This window comes from Xenopus tropicalis, chromosome 2, assembly GCF_000004195.4.
Source record: "Xenopus tropicalis strain Nigerian chromosome 2, UCB_Xtro_10.0, whole genome shotgun sequence".
Taxonomy (NCBI): Eukaryota; Metazoa; Chordata; class Amphibia; order Anura; family Pipidae; genus Xenopus; species Xenopus tropicalis.
In genome coordinates this window covers 32411384-32428960 of record NC_030678.2, presented here as the reverse complement: position 1 = coordinate 32428960, position 17577 = coordinate 32411384, and the positions used below count along the sequence as shown (strand labels likewise).

The following is a 17577-nucleotide window of genomic DNA, read 5'->3' as shown; positions in this document are numbered from 1 at the left end:
CGTTCTGTGTGCACAATTAGCTCCTTACGTCTTCCCATAATAACTGTTATGATGGCATAACGTCATTTCCGCAATCAGCAGCTCCCGCCCGCCGTGCCTTGCATTATCCCTTGAATCGCAATAAAAATCGCGATCCATTCATTCGGCGTTGGTGCGAGCCACAAAATATTGTACCGAGGGCCGCAAATGGCCCACGGGCCGCGAGTTTGAGACCCCTGGTGTAAACAGTACAGGGGAATACATGTTTAAACAATATAGGGGGATTACAGGCTGAATCTGAGGTGAGAACCATGCAGGGGGGCAGTTAATCTTTGTTGGTTTGAGAAAGGACCAGGAGGTCCGAAACGTTGCTGTTTCTGTGCCATATGTGAAATAAAGGCGGTTTTATGAATATGAAATGGGAGTGCTGCAGTTTCTATATATTGAAGTAGGTGAACATATGATGACGTGCATCCCTCTGATAAACTGCCCACAAGTGTGCTGGGAACCCATTGTATTTTACCATTTAAAGCTTACACAAAGGTAAGCCATCAAAGCAGCCAGACAGGTGGGGGGCCACACAGAGGGGGGTCGCTGGCCGCCAGTTGGACAGGCCTGAATTAGGACATTTTCGCTATAAACTCCACAGAATGAGAAATATTCTGCAGACTGATGGTTTTTATATTCACTGTAATTTCAGGCGTAAGGATTCAATTACAAACTGAACTCTCCATGTACAGAAACGTTTGTATTTAGCGCTGCCCTGACTGGGGGGCCACATAGCTTATGTCTGTGGCAGATATGAGTCGGATTATAGTTCGGAGTGTTCGTACTAACAACATTTTTAGAGTTTATGTTCCCTCAGCAGCAGAGAGTTTGCGGACCCTCTAACCTGCTCCTGACCCAGCCAGTGCCATATTGCCGGCCACCCCTAGAGGGCGTCTGTGAGTTGCGGCTATAGAGAAAAGACAAGTTTACATGTCTGAAAGTGACGCAAAGATGTCTTAAAGAGCCCTGTGGCAGTAGATTTATCTGCAGATCAGACCATGTGAGGGGGGTTGGTGTACAAAAGCTCTGCAACATGCTGATCCCTGCACTGTTGCCTCTGAGATCTCAATAAGCAGGTGGTGGAGTGGATAGCAAACCCCTAGCCTGGAAGACTTTGATACCTGCCTCCAAGCACAGGAGCTACACAGGTAACTGGCTCAGCAGAGCACTCTCTCACATAAGCATTTGTATCAGCCATGAGTGTGCTGTGTGAATGAGTGGCTTTTGTGTGTGATCAGCTACTTTTAACCAACTTTCAACAGAGGACATGAAACAATTCCCAGCTCTGGGTTTGCAGAATATTTAGGGATAGCTTGTAAAGTTTTATATATTGTAGTTTAATTGTACAGAATCAATGCATTTTTATTTGTGCAGGCTGTCACTTTCCTATCTATGGGAGATCGCATATACTCTAGAAATCCTAGAACATTGGGTCCCCGGATGTCGGATGGCTAAATATGTGATCAAAGTTCTTGTATTTAGGTACTCAAGGTTATGAAACTGAACTAGAATAATGTTTTTGGTGGTCTCTGTTATTGCTAGTAATTGCTCCTAAAAGCCCAATAGACAGATATCACAGTAAGACAGACAGTGCTGCTTGCTCCAAACTCAACACAACTAGAAAACTTTTGCCTAAATTGTTGGACTTACAGAGAGGTGAATCCCCCGGAACATACTGGGTGCCTGTAGGTTGATAATCTGCTCATTTGTATGTTGTACAGCGGCATCCTTTCATCTCCTCCGCTCTCTTCCACAGCCCCGCACTTCTAGCAGCTCTGGGATACGACTCCTGACTATATCTTATCAGACAGGATTCATTTTTTTTATGAGGGAGAAAGTCTAAAACTCTACACATTCATTCAGCAGGAGGAACAGAGAGAACATAGATGTGTGACAGGACTAGAAATATTCTAAATAAGTATGGGAAGGTCTGGTCATGAAATGTTCACATGAATGTATAAATGAGTATAATTGTTTCAGAGTATGTAAAGGGATGATATACAAAGTAATACAAAGAATAATCAGTTGCATATGTGTGGTGGGAGCTTGTTAATTCAGTAGATTTAGTGTATACTGAACTCATCTAGGGTAAAATGGGTGAGAGGAAGGGTATGATTGAGAGTCAGGGTGCCAGTGTCACGGCTGCCATAGAGCAGCACTACATGTCGCTCCTGATACCAGTATAACATTGGCACTGTTCCGCACAGCAGTTGTACAGATGGAAGTGTGGGGTCTTTGTAATGTGGAATGTAAATCTACTATGACGTTTAAACATTAGACATGAGATTCAATTACTCTGCCCACAATATAGATATATGTTGATTTAGATCAGCTGGATCTGGATAATAGGTGCCTGTGTGTGTCCTGAGCAGTTATTTTATGCACATAGTAACATGGTAGTTGAGAGCGAAAAAAGATGCCATTCATACAAGTTTGTACAATGGTTCCTAACTAATGTCCAGGCGATGGCAAAATAAAAACCTTGGAAATCTGTTTCCGGGCGAAACATGTTCCTTTACATATGACAAAACTTTGAAAGTCCTACAAGTATTTTCAGATACATTCTGGGATTGTTGTTTATCTAATGGATTTAACTGGTGACGTGAATTAAAATTCACCTTTTCAGTGTGTCAGTAACATTCCATCCATTATTATTGCAATAGAACGGATGCCAAAAGATAAGATGATTGCAGTCCTGATTTAATAAAGATAATCATTCACCTTGGAAATTGAGATTTTACATCATTTTTGCTCCAGTGGTGTGCCTGGCAAACTGAGTACTTACAAGCAAGACCTCAGAAGCAGTATATTTTGTGTATATTAAGCAACCCAGTAGTAGGGGTTTAAGTGTTGGCTGCTTGGCTACAGATTGGGGCAACAGATTGACACATTAGACATATACATTGGCTGTTATATTTAAGGCAGCAGATGGTAAAGATGGGGCTGCTGTAATACAGAAAGTCTGGGTCTCTGTAGGAGAAATGGGGGTAGTTTCAAAACAGTTAATAGCTTAAGGATGTCAGGGCAATTTGGGTGTTATAGTTCAACAGCAGCTGAAGGGCTGAATCGTGGACGTTTCTGATTTAATTTCTCAAATTATCCATAACCGAAAGGACATTGCCACTATGGAAACATTTGACTAGCAGTGTTGTGATTTATATATATAGATTGTAAGCTCTTATGGCATAGACCTCATGTCTTGGTTTGTTTCTGTTTTGTTTCTGCTTGTCGAGCTGTTTGTATCAATGCAATATGCAGCCCTACATAATATTTTGGTGCTTGATTCATTCATTGTAATAATAATGACTCTAGAAAGCAGGGCTCTCATACTGCAATTACTGGAATGAATGGCCCCCATGGCACAGGTACCAGAGAGATTATATCAAATGAAAGAACCTGATTCATGGACATTAACATGCAGGAAATTTGATGTACTGATAATGAACTGAAAGATGGTAGAAACAGGTTAGTGGATGCTGAAATCTACACATTTTCGCTCACTCTAAAATCTGCACTGTTGGTTATTTGTTTGCCCATCGGTGCTGGCCTGTACATTGGTTAATCAGATAGATAAATGTCGATCTAACTATGTCATGTGTCTTTTATTCTATTATTTGTGTCCCTCAAAGGGGGTGTCTTTGGACAAATTGTTTCTGTACTTCACCCTAAAACTAAAGTTTTTTCTATTAGAGCAGTGCTGTCCAATTGGCAGCCTGCGACCCCCCTCTGTGTGGCCCCCCCACCTGTCTGGCTGCTTTGATGGCTTACGTTAAATGGTATCAGTACTGAGATTAATTGGCCCCTGCATTGTTCACACCTCAGATTCAGGCTGTAATTCCCCTGTATTGTTTAAAAATGTAATCCCCTGTGTTGTTCACACCTTTTAATCTCTGCATTGTTCATCCCTTGCATTGTTCACACCTCAGGCTCAGACTGTAAGCACCCACATTGTTCACCTGTTGACACCTGACTGTAGGAACAGTGTCAGCATTGTGTCACTGTATGTACTGTGTATGGCACACACAGGCAGCATAGGGCAGGCAGAGTATTTCACACGCAGGCAGCATAGGGCAGGCAGAGTATGGCACACACAGGTGGGGTAGGCAGAGTATGGCACACACAGGCAGGGTAGGGCAGGCAGAGAATGGCACATACAGGCAGCATAGGGGCAGACAGAGCATGGCACACACAGGCAGGTAAAGGCAGGCAGAGTATGGCATACACAGGCAGCATAGGACAGGCAGATTATGGCACACACATGCAGCATAGGGCAGGCAGAGTATGGAACACACACAGGCACCATAGGGCAGAGTATGGCACACAGAGGCAGGGTAGGGCAGGCAGAGAATGGCACATACAGGTAGCATAGGGGCAGACAGAGTATGGCACACACAGGCAGGTAAGGGCAGGCAGAGTATGGCATACACAGGTGGGGTAGGGCAGGCAGAGTATGGTATACACAGGCAGCATAGGACAGGCAGATTATGGCACACACATGCAGCATAGGGCAGGCAGAGTATGGCACACACACAGGCACCATAGGGCAGACAGAGTACTGCCTGTGTGTGCCATACTCTGCCTTCCCTACCCTGCCTGTGTGTGCCATACTCTGTCTGCCCCTATGCTACCTGTATGTGCCATTCTCTGCCTGCCCTATGCAAGGTGTGTAATTATGTGCTGGGGGTTGCTGTGCTATCCACAGGGGCAGAGGAGGCATATGGATTTAAGGGTGCGTCTTAATATGACATAATATAATTCTTTCACATAGGAATGATGGTTGATATCCCAGCAGTGAGCGCCAAGTATTTCGGTTTTTGCTGCGCTACAACATTTAATGTGGGTATGATCTTGTGATAATATGGGTGTGGTTTGAAGTGGGTGTGGTTTAAAAAGGGGAGTGGTCAAAACGGGCTTCCATTATCGGCCTTCCACTATGTATTCCAGAGAAATTCCGGCCCTCGGCACCATAGAAGTTGGATAGCACTGTATTAGAGTGTGACCTGATACATCCTTGGCACTTAAGGACAAATGCCCAAATCTTGGTGGGCTTTTCTACCACATGGCACTTAATAGTAACATAGTAAGTTAGGTTGAAAAAAGACATATGTCCATCAAGTTCAACCTTAATGCCTATATATAACCTGCCTAACTTCTAGTTGATCCAGAGGAAGGCAAAAACCCCATGTGAAGCCTCTCTAATTTGCTGCAGAGGGGAAAAGATTCCTTCCTGACTCCAAGATGGCAATCGGCCCAGTCCCTGTATCAACTTGTACTAAGAGCTATCTCCCATAACCCTGTATTCCCTCACTTGTACTAAGAGCTATCTCCCATAACCCTGTATCCCTCACTTGTACTGAGAGCTATCTCCCCTACCCCTGTATTCCCTCACTTGTACTGAGAGCTATCTCCCCTACCCCTGTATTCCCTCACTTGTACTGAGAGCTATCTCCCCTACCCCTGTATTCCCTCACTTGTACTGAGAGCTATCTCCCATACCCCTGTATTCCCTCACTTGTACTGAGAGCTATCTCCCATAACCCTGTATTCTCTCACTTGTACTGAGAGCTATCTCCCATACCCCTGTATTCCCTCACTTGTACTGAGAGCTATTCCCATAACCCTGTATTCCCTCACTTGTACTGAGAGCTATCTCCCATACCCCTGTATTCCCTCACTTGTACTGAGAGCTATCTCCCATACCCCTGTATTCCCTCACTTGTACTAAGAGTGTATTCCCTCACTTGTACTGAGAGTGTATTCCTCACCTAAGAGCCTGTATTCCCTCACCTGACTGTATTCCTCAACTGTACTGAGAACTATCCCCCCCCTGTTGCACTTGAGAGCTATCTCCCATTGTACTGAGAGCTGTATTCCTCACTTGTACTGAGAGCCTGTATTCCCTCACTTGTACTGAGAGTGTCACTTGAGAGCTATCTTAACCCTGAGCTATCTCCCATACCCTGTATTCCCTCACTTGTACTGAGAGGTGAGAGCTAACCCCTGTAAATCTTGTGAGAGCTCACTTGTACTGAGAGGCCTGGAACTGAGAGGTACCTAGAGCTATCTCCCCTACACCTGAGAGCTATCTCCCATGTATTCCCTCACTTGTACTGAGAGACCCTGTCCCTGTATTCCCTAACTCCCTCACTTGTACTAAGAGCTATCCCCATAACCCTGTGTACTTTGGACCCTGTAGCTGTATTCCCTCACTTGTACCCCTGTATTCCTCACACTGAGAGCTATCTCCCATACTCACTTGTACTGAGAGCTATCTCCCCTGTATTCCCTCACTTGTACTAAGAGCTACATACCCTGTATTCCCTCACTTGTACTGCTATCTCCCATAACCCTGTATTCCTCACCTGAGAGGTACCCCTGTATTCCCTCTTGTACTGAGAGCTATCTCCATACCCTGTATTCCCTCACTTGTAGCTATCTCCCATAACCCTGTATTCCCTCACTGTACTAGCTGTACTGAGAGCTATCTCCCTACCCCTGTATTCCCTCACTTGTAACCCTGTAAGACCCCTGTATTCCCTCACTTGTACTGAGAGCTATCTCCCATACCTGTATTCCTCTGTACTAAGAGCTATCTCCCATACCCCTGTATTCCCTCACTTGTACTGAGAGCTATCTCCCTACCCCTGTATTCCTCACTTGTACTGAGAGACCCTGTATTCCCTCACTGAGAGCTATCTCCCCTACCCCTGTATTCCCTCACTTGGAGCTGTTGTACTGAGAATACCCCTGTATTCCCTCACTTGTACTGAGAGCTATCTCCCATAACCCTGTATTCCCTCACTTGTACTGAGACATACCCTGTATTCCCTCATATCCCATACCCCTGTATTCCCTGTATTCCCTCACTTGTACTGAGAGCTATCTCCCCTACCTGATCCCTCACTTGTACTGAGAGCTATCTCCATAACCCTGTATTCCCTCACTTGCTAAGAACCCATCCAGCCCCTTCTTAAAGCTATCTAATGTATCAGCCAGTACAACTGGTTCAGGGAGGGAGTTCCACAACTTCACACAGTGTATTTATATTTATTTATTACAGTGTTTGTCCTTTCTGTTTGTACTTTTCTGTGTTGTAAGGATGTTAAGCCCTGTGTATCCAAGGAAAATGGGACACAGGGTAATCTGCACTACAGCCTGTACCCAAACCTCTGCACTGAGTATGGAAAGCATAGTACAAGAACATTAATCTTAATTTTGATATCATGAAGAGTACTAGATTAAAATCTGGCTCAGTTTTAGTGCTTGCCTTATCAACCAGTTAGATTAGCAAGGACAAGTCAGCATGTTACTGTAATTTAGATTATCAGGATCTGCAGTATCGTCTGTTATATTGTTTGCTTTTATTGGTAGGCAACATCCCAGCAATTAGGAAAATAAATCTTAAGAAATCAGAGCAGTACTAGGTTTCTACATTTAGCTGCACTGAGATGGCACACAATAAACGGCAGAATAATACTAGTTAGGGATTAAGCAGCTTTTACCCTTTTTTATGGTGGAGGGAGTTGTAATACTGAAAGCTATAAAGGCGGCTGTTTCCTTTCACTGATAAATGAAGATATTCAAGGCGTTTGCGATAACTTGCAAGGAGTCTTTTACAGCGCTCTGGAGGAATTTTGGCCCACTCATCTTTGCAGAATTGTTGGTAATTCAGCTTTATTTGAGGGTTTTCTAGCATGAACCGCCTTTTTAAGGTCATGCCACAACATCTCAATAGGATTCAGGTCAGGACTTTGACTAGGCCACTCCAAAGTCTTCATTTTGTTTTTCTTCAGCCATTCAGAGGTGGATTTGCTGGTGTGTTTTGGGTCATTGTCCTGCTGCAGCACCCAAGATCGCTTCAGCTTGAGTTGACAAACAGATGGCCGGACATTCTCCTTCAAGATTTTTTGGTAGAACAGTAGAATTCATGGTTCCATCTATCACAGCAAGCCTTCCAGGTCCTGAAGCAGCAAAACAACCCCAGACCATCACACTACCACCACCATATTTTACTGTTGGTATGATGTTCTTTTTCTGAAATGCTGTGTTACTTTTACGCCAGATGTAACGGGACACGCACCTTCCAAAAAGTTCAACTTTTGTCTCATCGGTCCACAAGGTATTTTCCCAAAAGTCTTGGCAATCATTGAGATGTTTTTTAGCAAAATTGAGGACGAGCCATAATGTTCTTTTTGCTTAAAAGTGGTTTGCGCCTTGGAAATCTGCCATGCAGGCCGTTTTTGCCCAGTCTCTTTCTTATGGTGGAGTCCGTGAACACTGACCTTAATTGAGGCAAGTGAAGCCTGCAGTTCTTTAGATGTTGTCCTGGGGTCTTTTGTGGCCTCTCGGATGAGTTGTCTCTGCTCTCTTGGGGTAATTTTGGTCGGCCGGCCACTCCTGGGAAGGTTCACCACTGTTCCATGTTTTGCCATTTGTGGATAATGGCTCTCACTGTGGTTCGCTGGAGTCCCAAAGCTTTAGAAATGGCTTTATAACCTTTACCAGACTGATAGATCTCAATTACTTTTGTTCTCATTTGTTCCTGAATTTCTTTGGATCTTGGCATGATGTCTAGCTTTTGAGGTGCTTTTATGCATGGTACAAGATTATCTTGCTGTAGTAGATCCCTTTCTGATCAGAAAGCAAGTAGTGCAATGGGAAATTACTAATAAGAATAAGGGGAACAAAAGCATGTTAGCATTTGGATTCACGTGCTGCAGGATAGTTATTAATACAGGTATAGGACCCAATATCCAGACTGCTCGGGACCAAGGGTATTCCGGATAAGGGGTCTTTTCGTAATTTGGATCTCCATACCTTGTCTACTAAAAAATCAATAAAATGTTAATTAAACCCAATAGGATTGTTTTGCATCCAATAAGGATTAATTATATCTTAGTTGGGATCAAGTACAGGTACTGTTTTATTATTACAGAGAAAAGGGAATCATTTAACCATTAAATAAACCCAATAGGGCTGTTCTGCCCCCAATAAGGGGTAATTATATCTTAGTTGGGATCAAGTACAGGTACTGTTTTATTATTACAGAGAAAAGGGAATCATTTAACCATTAAATAAACCCAATAGGACTGTTCTGCCCCCAATAAGGGGTAATTATATCTTAGTTGGGATCAAGTACAGGTACTGTTTTATTATTACAGAGAAAAAGGAATTCAGTTTTAAAATTCTGAATTATTTGATTATAATGGAGTATATGGAAGACGGGCTTTCCATCATTCGGAGCTTTCTGGATAACGGGTTTCCAGATAAGGGATCCCATATCTGTACATGAAAATCAAAGAGTAGCAATAGTGGTTGGAACCAAATATTATATGTGCCAGAACCTTTTTACTTTTTTTTACACTGATGCAGTTTTGACACAATATTTGACATTATTGAGATATAATATGGAAGTGTCACAACTCCTAGCATAAAACCTGTTGTAAATTGGGTGCTCTCTGTGAAGACATCTCTAGACTTTCAAAATACAAGATATAAAAGTATTTAGAGATAGGCAATCCTGTTTTCTAAGGGGCAGATTTATCAACATGTGATTTTACAGCTTAATACATAGAGACTCACTGACTTTCTATTCATTCCTAAGGGATTTTTAGAAGCCTATTTACCAGTGGGTGAAAGTTAGAACTCACAATTTGATAGTTAAGCTTCTAAAAATCCCATAGGAATGAATAGAACGTGGGCGAGTTTTTATGTACTAAACTCACATTTTGATAAATCTGCCCCTAAAGGTGGCCATACACGCACCGATATTATCGTACGAAACCTCGTTTCGTACGATAATCGGTGCGTGTATGGCATGTCAGCGAGCCGACCGATATCGCAGGAAGCTGCTGAAATCGGTCGGCTCGCCGATCGGCCAAGTTAGAAAAATTTTGATCGGGCGCCATAGAAGGCGTCTGACCAAAATTCTCCCTTCAGAGCTGAATCGGCAGAAGGAGGTAGAAATCCTATTGTTTCTACCTCCTTACCTGCCGATTCAGCCCTGAATGGTGTGTGGCGGATCTGACGATGTTTCGTGCGACCGATGGTCGTACGAAACATCGTGAGATCGCCACGTGTATGGCCAGCTTTAGTGTTACTGATGCTTACCGTTATTAGAACTTAAAAGCTGAGAGCACCCTGTTCCCTACAAACTATTTTGATGTTATTGGCACATATGACTATCAACAGGAAAGCCGCTGGGTGTTCCTATAATCGGATGAAAGGCTGTGCCCCTGGGAAATATGTAAAATCTTACCCTGGCATCTGTTGCCCTGTCACTAACATTTCCTTAGACTGTATACATAGGGAAATCCTACTCGCAAGGGCAGCTTTAAATAAATTAAATGTCAGAGCTCCTAAAGACTAATAGCACCGCAGATTTATGTATTTGGGTAGAGGTTTGCAGGCTTGAGTTGTCAGCAATAGGAGGGGAGTCAAATGTGAAGGCCAGCTAGAGGTTTGGGGGGAATTTTGTATCATTGTCTCTCATGGAACTATAGTATGACCACACTTATGTACAGATTGCCACACTTACGTACAGATTGCCACACTTACGTACAGATCCACTTAGTCTTTTCCACTAACCTATTGAGCTTCATTTATACACTGATAGATGTGCACCCCCACACCATAACCAACAGACCCCAGACAGAGGCCCACAACCATACACAAAACACTATATGTATAGTCTCTTTTATTTTATGATCTTTACATTGATTTTCTCTCTGTTCTATTCTTCTCCATTCTATTTTTCTATTTCTATCTTTTACCTCTTTTTGTCTCTCACATCTTTTTAACTTTTTTTTAATTATGTACAGTGTGCCCTTCTCTTGTATCCATGTTCGCTTTCCCCCCCTTTTATCCCCATATGCCCCTTTACTCTTTTTTCACATTACTTTTCCCTTTTGCTCTCCCTTTCTTTTACCTTTCCCATTCTGCACCCTCATTACCTTTCTTTACTGCTCCCCCGCTTCCCTTTTGCCTACTGCATGCCTCTTCTTTCCCACCAATCACTTTTCTCGTGTTCTCTTAACCCTTTTATTTCTCTTTTCAATATTTTTATCTATTTAATAACATTTCCTAACAATTGTTACCAACATTGGCATTAAGTATAATTTTTACTGCCCAGGCTGGTAAAATACCCATCAGGTGGCAACTCTACCGGATGTACAAAAATACTGGCATAACAGCTTGTTGTGCCAGGACTTTTGTACATTTGGGATCATTTTGGAGGACGTTGATCCGTCTTTTTATACTAAGCACTAGGTGGACCTCAATTGGAAAGGCCAGGGTGTGCTGGTGAGAGTTATAATTAACTTTACTCGGATTCCCATAGTTAGAGATGGCACTGCCACTTTTTTGCCCTGATAAGAATGCAAATTTTTACAATTTACACTTTGCTGAAATTTCATCTCAACTGCTCCAAAACTGCTAGTACTATGTATTGCCCACCAGTGCAGCTCACTTCCACGGAGCTTTGACACATGGAGCGCTTCATCACCCAGCGGGGTATCTCCTCTCCTATGCCTGATAATGCCTGCCCCTTCACATTAGATGGAATTGCCACATGTAAAACATATTGCATGCAGTGATGCTGGGTAATAACCCGAAAATGCAGGCTTTCAATTCTTTTGCTGCCCTCTTGTATAATGCATTGTGCCTTTGGTGCCTAATTATAACCCTACCCCTGTGTGCAGGTCATGGAGCTCTGATTCTGGAACAGGGATTGTATTTATTCTTCTAATATGCATTTTATTGAGTCATGGGACAAGTGATAAAAACAAAGCACTGATTATAACTGGTGACATCTCTAAGCATAATTTTTAACAAAGTATTTTCATAATCCTGCCATTTGTGTACAGTATATCTTTAAAACGTTACATTTGAAGGTGGAGGAGATGAAGCTGAATTATTGCTTGATGCCTATGGCATCTTACAGCAGCCAGCGCCAGATTTGTCTTGCGGGCACCCCTAGACTGCCCGAATTGGTCGCCACCCCCCCCCCCCCGTGTGCGCATGTGCGAGCAAATAAAGATTATTATACACTGAGATATTCAGTATACATATATTGTACATTTCTACAAGGGTTACTAAAGAACAGCAGATTTGCTTCACTTTGAATGCATACGTGCTAATAAGATGTGCTGGACATACAGACGCTTGTGTCTTGCTCTTGGGAAATAGTCACATATTTGAAATATTCCCTTATTGTGTAAATACTGGGCTGGGTCTGGTCTGACTTTCTTTGCCGCTGGAAGCATGGACACATGATGACAAGACAAAACAAGCAGCATAACTGAAAGCAGTATCTTTCAGCTCTCTTAATGTAATTATGCTAGAAAAATAGGTCAATCAAAAGCATATTTCTGTAGCTCCAAACCCACATGAATCCTTCAATTCTGGGGAAACTGGTGCCTCAGTAACTTACTTACTACACATAATATTGCAGCAGAGCGCCCTTCTGTTCCCTGACTTGCTGCTTCCACATGGAATTCTCCTAGAGGTACGGGATCCTTTATTTGCAAACCTGTTATGCAGAAAGCTCCAAATTATGGGAATGCCAACTCGCATAGAGTCAATTTTTAGCAAATAATTCAACATTTTTAAAAATGTTTTCTTTTTCTCAGTAATAATAAAAGTAGATGGTCGCTAAGCTGTATAAATCCATGTGGATGGCAAAACAATCATTTTTAATGAGAAGGAAAGGTCAGATGATATAGGCACCCTCAGTGATTTACTTACCTGATACATTGTTCCGGAGTTCCTATCAACACAAAACTGCCCCAGCCAGGGGTTATTTTCAGCGAGCGCCACAAAGTGTTCTTCTTCTTTCACTTCAGGTCTCTTTGTTACCTCGGGTTAGATGTATGCACAGTAAAGTGGGAAGAACCCCCGGCCGTTTTCTGTCATATATAATTATAGTAACATACAGTTACTGGGGGTGCATAACTTTTGGTACCCCCCCATTGATATTAACCTTTCCTTCTCCTTTAAATGTTTTTTTAGTAGACTCAAGGTACAGTGATCCAATTTATGGAAAAACTCCTTATCATTCCAGGTAACCATGTATTCCAGTAACAGATCCTATACCTGTTCCTACTGCCATTGTTAACTGCTGAAATCAGTTTTATATTCAGACAAATGGAACCCTAAGTTATATATTCAGGTTTTTGCACAGTCATTTATTAACATTCAAAATGTTTTTTTTTCACGTTTTGGATTTTTTAGTGATAAATCTTGAAAAAGTTGCGACTTTTCTGAGATTTATTATGCAACAAAACTGTGACAATTCAAATCTGAAAATATTCAATGTAAAACCTGGAAGATCTCTTTCCTGGAAGATCTTTCTTTGCTTCGAATCTTAGGTTAAAGTCACGGTTATCGTGCAACAAGTCGGAAAAGTTGCAGTGTTTCCTGCACATGGTTTTTAAGTTCAGATCTTTTCAGAAATGTCTGACATTCGTGGAAATAAGTTTATTCACAGTTTAAAAAAAATTGAGTTTAGTAAATCTTACTCCCAGTCTTAAAGGAGAATGCAAGTCAAAATTTAAAAAGCATACTGCCCAATAGCCTCCTATTGTTTAGTAAAAACACCACGCTTTTGGCTCACCTAATCACATATTTACTCAGTCACACTTACTTCACATTGTCTAGAACAGGCAGCCATCTCTAAAAAGGTATTCTCCCTTCCTTTCCCTCCTTGCTTCATACTGCACATGTGTTTCATTCCCTCCCCCCCTCCCCTCTGCCAGATCCGCTTCTGATTGGCTGGTGGGCATGTGTAGCTCAGAACAGGAGACAGGATCAAGTTACACACATGCTCAGAGAATAGGAAGGCTGCCGCTGGCACCTACAGGAATGGGAGAGAGATTTCAGCGATGTCACTGTAGGCTTCACACTGCTGTAGGCTGCCAGCACCATATCTCAGAGAAGCAAGCAGGGATCTGGGAATTTAGATATGCGGTAAGTACTTAAAAAGAATGCCTTTAGACTTACTTTTAATTTATATTAACCTTTCATTGTCTTTTAATCATCGCCAGGACAGGGTATTACGCTAGGGAAGTGCCAATATGTTAGGAACCCCCCCAATGTAATAAAAAATATACTGTAACCCTCCTCAGGTTGGTGTTTCTGTTTTTTATGAGTCTGTACAAGATTTCACCTCTTATGCTGGTAAATTGAATACATTTGAAGCTTTTACCTTCATACTGAGTACGCACCATGCATGACTACATATATTATAGATAATAGTGGAACCACTTTGCCTTTCAAATGGATTCCAGGTATGTATTCAGTATCTAAATTATATGAGGTGCAGATCCTGAAGTAAAGGTGCAAGAATTACTTTTCCATCATTTATACAAAATAGGCGTTTGGCTGTGTTCTATAACTTGTGTTTTATGGGGGTTAGTTATTGAGGGTCTTCTTATTATTTTCACCATCCTAGGGTGGAACAGTGTGTTATCCAAGTTTGTATTTGTCGTATGCCCCCCAAGGAACCCCCTTTTTGAAGACAAGATTCATCAGTTTGGTAAATTATTCCATATTAGATGTTGTTATTGGTGTCAGTTCCCCGTGCCTACATTTTTGCAATACTTTTTTGAAGTTAAGTAATAAAAGACACTAAATTTGCCAAAGAGCAGTAACCCATAGCAACCAATTAGCAGGAAGCATTTACTGGTCGGCAGTTTAAAAGCAAACATCTTAGTGGTTGCTATGGCTTACTGCACCTGGGCAAATATAGTGTCTTTTATTAAATATGGGGGATTATGTCTTTTTCTAAACAAGGCCCAAAGGATGGGCTTAAGGTGACCACTGTATGGCACATAAGCAGCTGGCACCATATAAATGTGGTAAAACACAACATTGTGGGCACATAGACCCATTAGCTAATAAGGCTCATAATCATTAACCCAAAAGAAGGAAGAGAATGAAAATAAGAAATGAGTTGGATTCCTGTTACAGTGGCGAAGAGCACAAGAAATGCCAGAGGCTGACTATAGAATCTGCTCTCTTATCTTAGATAACATTGGGGAGGAATATTTATTTTGAAAACCACTTGTTGCCTTGCAGCTATGGCACACAGCATTTTGATTGGCACTACAAAAAGCAATGCTGCGGAATGTTTGAGTGATCATCGAATTGGGTGTCCGGCAGTCGTCCCTATTTATTGTAAATATGTGGGGCTGTATATGCAAACAGTGCTTGAATATAATAGATACAGTATTGGAACATAAATAAACTATATGCAAAGAATACAATATCAGATCAGATTAGGTGCTAAATGTTAAGAGATAAGACAAAGGAGGCCTGTGTCCCTTAGAAACTGCAAGTGTCCCATAGGCTTACAAATGTCCCAATAGAGCTTACAAGTGTCCCATAGAGCTTACAAGTGTCCCATAGAGCTTACAAGTGTCCCATAGAGCTTACAAGTGTCCCATAGATCTTGCAAGTGTCCCATAGAGCTTACAAGTGTCCCATAGAGCTTACAAGTGTCCCATAGAGCTTACAAGTGTCCCATAGAGCTTGCAAGTGTCCCATAGAGCTTGCAAGTGTCCCATAGAGCTTACAAGTGTCCCATAGAGCTTGCAAGTGTCCCATAGAGCTTACAAGTGTCCCATAGAGCTTACAAGTGTCCCATAGAGCTTACAAGTGTCCCATAGAGCTTACAAGAGTCCCATAGATCTTACAAGGGAATTTAAATTGTTTCACAGTTGGTAGCAGGAATCAAAACTCAGGGTGTACTTTAACCCTTAAAGCAAAGCTGTGCATTTGGAAGTCCACAGGCTTTATGTGGCCCACAAACCAGGAAAGAAGATATATATATTTTATTTGGCAAGGCTACCAGTTGCCAATAGATGGTTGCCATGAAAGACCATATAATTATATATGACAGTTGGTCTCTTCTTTGAGAAGCCCATGCCTCCGTAGACCTTTATTGTTCACTAAATGCCAACAGAGGGATTTCTATGACCAGCAGCCGCTCTATAGTCTTTCTTGTATGATACGAGTTTATTATATTCCTTATTATACTGTATAATTCACTCTCTACACTGGAAACGTTGAACATGTCATTAAATATGCAGTACAGAAAAAGAACAAAAATTCTATCTTTGAGAATGTATAATCTACAGGTAAAGAGCCCACACTGAACTATTACAATTCTGCAACCATGAGAAAGTCCTAGATAAACAAGAATCTTATATTTTCTAGAATCTGTTGTACAAATAATCACCCATAAGTGGTAAGCATTCATTGTGCAGATTGTGTTTGTTTTCTTATGTTTCCATACCAAGATAACTTGTCATGTTGTTTTCAATGGAAACTATTATAAATATTATTGTTTTGGTAAAAGTAGTAAATGATGTTGATGCATTATTTTTTGTTAAAGCAGTTCCTGTTACTATGAGTAAAAAAATGCAATAATGTCATAGATACAGATTTCCTATAAGTGGTTAAAGGACAAGTAAACAGCGGGGCCCACCAGGAGGACTCCAGGGTTGCTGCAGGGTGGAATTTACCTTGGTATTGCTAAGGTAATATATATTTATACATGGGTATCATATCTCTTCTCTAGTGTAAACTATTTCCACTTGGTCAGTCTTTCCTCATAACTGAAGCCTTTACCAGCTATGTCACTTTCCACTGGATTTTACTTTTTCAATAAAATATCTTCTGAGCACTGGAGATGGGGCCTTGCAGTGCTTTGTTAGGGGAAGAATGTCCCTCTCCCCTTACAACTGTATGCCCTTGTTAATACAGCTCAAGTCCTTTTTTCTACTGCCCGGCATTGCTTACTACAGGCAAGTTTATTTTGTACCGGTACCCTTAGATCTTTCTCCCTCAACGTAATCCCATAAAAGGGTATAAGTGGCTTGCAGATTTTTAATTCCCAGGTGCATAGTCTTATATTTATCAGATCTGAATCTCATCTGCCACTTAGCAAGCGTGCCTCATCCTACAATGTACATGAAATTAACTGGCTTGAATAGTTTTGGTTACATGGATCCATTGCTTACAGTGCCTTCCCCAAGTCATAGATGAGCAAATGAAATAAACCCTTCCTGAAGTAGAATATATTCCTCTACTGACCTGCTCCTCAACTCCTCTCTCATTCCCTCCTCACACGCTCGCATTCAAGACTTTGCAAGGGCTGCCCCCCTTCTCTGGAATTTGCTCCCACAAACTATCAGACTTTCTCCCAATCCCTCTGCCTTCAAAAGATCTCTAAAAACACATTTATTTAGAGAAGCTTACCCTAATCTAGTTTAGCAATACCCTGTGCCACACCTCTCACAACTCTGGTCATGCCCATTCCCACACCTTGGGGCACATTTACTAACCCACAAACGGGCCGAATGCGTCCGATTGCGTTTTTTTCGTAATGATCGGTATTTTGCGATTTTTTCGGAAAATTATCGCGACTTTTTCGTCACTAATACGATTTGTGCGATTTGTAGCGTTAAAACTTGCGCAAAAAGTTGCGATTTTTCCATAGCGTTAAAACTTGCGCGAAACGTCGCACCTTTTAAGTTTTAACGCTACGAA

General features: G+C 41.8%; 1 protein-coding gene across 1 annotated transcript in view; it reads left to right on the top strand.

Moving 5' to 3' along the window:
• Positions 1 to 1010: 1010 nt before the first annotated feature.
• The window catches only part of slc6a4 (solute carrier family 6 (neurotransmitter transporter), member 4), a 61500-nt gene continuing 44933 nt past the window's right edge, over positions 1011 to 17577 (top strand). The window contains exon 1 of the mRNA XM_018091429.2: positions 1011 to 1175. The gene's annotated coding sequence lies outside the window, so the exon portion shown is untranslated. The remainder of the gene's footprint in view (positions 1176 to 17577) is intronic.